Here is a 4,252-nt window from a genome sequence, read left to right on the forward strand (position 1 = left end):
AGTTCTGAAGACAGTGACTTCTAGCAAAGCAGTTGGAGCACCTGGAGTCTCTTGGTATGTGATCAGGTCAGGGATCAGGAATGGAGGGGAAAACCAGTTATGACTGGAAATAGAAGGACAGACAGAGGTTGCCAGAAAGGGTGGGTAAAACAGAAATAATCCCCCCCATAGCCCACAGGACCTAGATTATTTCTGTAATCTTTTGTTCTCAAGAGTGGTTCCTAGAAAGATTGAGACACAGGGACCAGCCTTCCTCTGGTCTGTCAGTCAGGCAAAACATGTTTGCAGAAATGTTGTAAGTGTAGGTTGCCAAACAGTGCCTTGTAGATGTGGTCAAGCTCCTTGCGACATGTGGCTGTCCAGCCTAGGCTTTGCAGCAGACAGTGGCCACTCTGGGCTGTGCTCATCAACCAGCTGGCAGGGGGATGGCTTGTTCCTGCCGATGAATGGCCCATTTATTGTTTTGCAAACCTCTTTCATATCTTTCACCTCACTGGAACCTTCCACAATCCTGTGTAGTCGGGAAGCTAAGGCCCAGAGAACCTTCGGGGACCAGCCCAGCACCTTCCTGGTACAGAGCCTGTGTAAAAGGTGAAGGGTTGTTCTTTGTGCTATGTGTCCATGTACTGCCGTGCCCGATACCCACACATGTGCCTATGTGGTCAGGACTGGAAGTCTGCAGATCGCTTGTCTGAAAATCCCTCCTTCCTTCACACCAGTGGAGTCAGAGTGTTTCTGCTAGCATGGAACCTGGGCTAGCCTAATGGCACTGGGATGCCAGAATATTCTAGACCTTCTCAAGGGTGGCTGTGGCTTCCCAACAGTTCCCCCTGACCATGGGGCAGGAGGGTCGGGGGAGGAGGAGAGCAGCTGTAACGACCTGGCGCTGCTTCCCACACTGCTCAGAGACTAAGGTCGGGCCAATTTCACGCTCTTTCGTCTTGATTCTGACCTCCGGGTGCATGGCAGCTGCTTTGCTCCAGAGGGGAGAGGCAGGAAGTATTATGCTGTTGTTAGTAACACCCAAGAAGGGAGTAACTCCATGATTAAATCAACCTATTCTTCCTCATTTTAGCAGTGGACCCATTAGAATTAATGCCGAGAGCTAAGGACATGGGTTTTTTTTTTTTTTCTTTTTTCTTTGCTTCTATCGAGACTCGCTTGTATGATGAGACCCTGGCCAAGAAAATGGGGATCGTGTCCTTCAACCGAAAGGAAGAAGGACAATGGCTGTCCCTCTGCATGTCTGTCCTTTTGGCGCACTGAGAGAATTAACCTGGATAGAAACCTCACCTCTGATGAGGATAGAACAGCCCCCCCACCTGCCGCCCCGACCCCTGGCTGGTTCCAGCTAGCTGGCCATTACCGCTGATGTCTCCTTCGACTCCTTTGGTTTAGGCCCTGGCAGCTCTGAGCTGGGGTAGCCCAATAAGGCAGGAGGTGGCTATTGCAGAGAGGACCCTGGGAGGCTCTCTGGGGAATAGCTTGCCATTGCCACCTTTCTTCTTCTGGCTGCTCAGAAGCAGGACGTAGTCATGTGGCCTCATGGTGTGTTCCTGGGTAACTGAAGGTCAGCACTGTGCCTCAGGTACCAAGCCAGGCAATCTCCAGTCTCCAACTCCACTCTCCAGTGTTATACAATCACTCAGCACACCCCAGTCAGCCCCTAACTTGTCTACTTGACCTACCCCTAAAAAGTTCACACCTTAGGAACAGTCCCCAGTGTATGCAGACGGTGTTCAGAGGAGAGACCCGTGGAAAGAAACTGGGATTGAATGAGACCCCGGGGGTGGTTCCTGTGATGGGAATCATGGCCCTGCGAGAAGAGGAAGGGCTCCCATGCCTGCCGTCTGGCGATGGTGGTGGTGTGATGCCTTTTCCCATGTTATGTGCGTCAAGAAGGCTCCTGCCAGATGCTGTATTCTGATACAGACAGACAGAAAATGGAATGACGTCCTCCAGTTACCAGAACTCACCAACCAGAGAAGACTTATCTGTTCCTTGGCCATGCCCAGGAAACTTGTGATCTACCCTTCTAGTGGAGTTCAGAGCTTTACCCCCAAAATCACTTTGGGTGAATGGACCAGTCGGCATCCTATCGTGCTAATAATAGATGCCAACCAGTCCAGAGAAAAGGAGACATCCTGAGCTAGCAGCACCTAAATGTGCCCACTCTATGGGCTCGTGTTAGGACCAAGCCAGCATCCTTCAGTGCTCATGTCCCAGTCCTCACGCCTATGTACCCACCCCTTGTTAGGCAAGAGATCTTTCCCTGTCAGTAGACAGCACGGCCTTGGAGATGCAGAATGAGCCACTTAATTACCTGGAGGGTCTCCAGGCGCTCTGCACTGCTGGAAGACTGAAGACGCAGTGTGAGCAGGCTGAGCAAGCTGCTCCTGGGCGGCCTTCCTAGCACCCTCTCACGTGCTGCTCTGTTTGGGTCTTTCTGTCCTAGTGTAGGATGCTGTGGATGCTGTTATCATCATCCCGGGTTCAGGCCGGCCACAGCTGCACACGGATGGGGTACTCTGTGCTGAATGGGAGAGGCTTCTGATGGTCCCAGTTCTCTGGCCATTGTACTAGGCTGACCCTATAGAGACCCCACTGACCAGCTTGTGTCTGTCTCTAGGAGTAAGGGCTGTGAGTACCAAGCTGTTTCTACTGTGTGTGCCACTCAAGAGGGGAGGGAAGAGCAATGGACCAGACACGGCCACATTCCAGCTCTTCTTTCCATGTCTCATGACATTGCATAGCTGGGGTCCTTAAGTTTTACGTTCTCCGGGACAGATGACCAATAGCTGAGCTTCCTCCAGTAGACATAGGAGACCAGCTGCAATTCTTGTGTGTGTGTGTAAATTATTTTTTTGTGTGTGAAAGTTACAATTCATGATGAATAAGAATGAAAATGTATAATAAAACAAAATAGCATTGAAATGTAAAAAAATCTAACAGGATTTACAAACATATTTTAAAGGACTTTATACTGCTTTAAGAAAACATTAATTTTTGAGAGTGCTGTCGAAAACATCGATTCCAATTTATGCTACATTCAATTTCAAAATCATTTTTATGAAATAGAGTCGGTAATTACTGTATTCTACAGTGTTTACTGGTAGGAAGGAATACTTTTTTCTTATTCTCAAACCAGATGAATGTTAAAAGATAGTAAAAGTGTGAGTTTAGTTTTAAGAGGGAATTTAAAAACTGCAAAATTAGTCAAAAACATGAGCACTTTTTCCTTTAGGATCCACCAGCTCAGAATTTGCACCTTGTGCTCTTGTGAATGACCTCACAGCTGAGCCACCTCCCAATTCTGCTCATGGGTTTGCACAGAAATGAAAATGCTTTTTCCTCAGCATGCGAGGTAGGTACCATGCAGGAACTCATAGAAACTCCACTAACGTTGGCTGGAATAACGTGGCCTGACTGATCCAGGTCCAGTGAGCAGAAAGGTGAACCCAATGTGCTGTAAATGTTTAAGGGGCAAATAATCATGTCAGCCCACCTTAGATGGACTCATATTCACGAACCAGTGTGTGTCTATTGCCATATAAGGTGCCAATCTTAACAAGGTGATAGGGGAAATGTTGTTATCTTCACCCTGACTTAAGGGCACACTCTAAATTGGCTATCACGTTATGAATCCATTATTAACTGTATCTCTAGAGTTTTGGTAAAAGACAGATGAACCTTACGAAAGGCTCTCAGCTGCAAAACAAGGGCTATCATTTGAAATTAAGAAGTCATGTTGGAATTAGTTCTTTATAAAAGGATTTGAGCCAACATTTTCATTCAGATGGCTGAACTTGCTGTAAAACTGAACTCTCGAGGCCTGCAGCAGACTTTGCCATCTTCCTCGCTTTAAGTTCCAGACATGGAAGAATAAAAACAATCCACAGTCATTGAAACTCCTAACAGTTCAAAGGCGGAGACGCCTGAGCGCTCAAAGTGTCCGGCCCCTTAGCGGGGTCAATTAGGGTTTGAGTAATGTCTCACAGCACACATTTTTACTAATTTCAGCAAACTTAGGATTGTTTTAAAGTGTTTCACATGTCTTAACATCTATTGAGATCATCCCCAAGGAAAACAGTGAAAAAAGAACAGAGTTCTCTCCTCAGACACAACTCTCAGGTAATCCGGTAGAATCCAGAGCCGAGAGCTTGCTTTTTAAAACAGCAACTATCTTAAAAATCATGCACAAAATGTTACCACGAAAAGTCAGCTAAGCACATCCTGCTGGTACACTTCATGT

This window comes from Chionomys nivalis, chromosome 3 (genome assembly GCF_950005125.1).
Source record: "Chionomys nivalis chromosome 3, mChiNiv1.1, whole genome shotgun sequence".
Lineage (NCBI taxonomy): Eukaryota > Metazoa > Chordata > Mammalia > Rodentia > Cricetidae > Chionomys > Chionomys nivalis.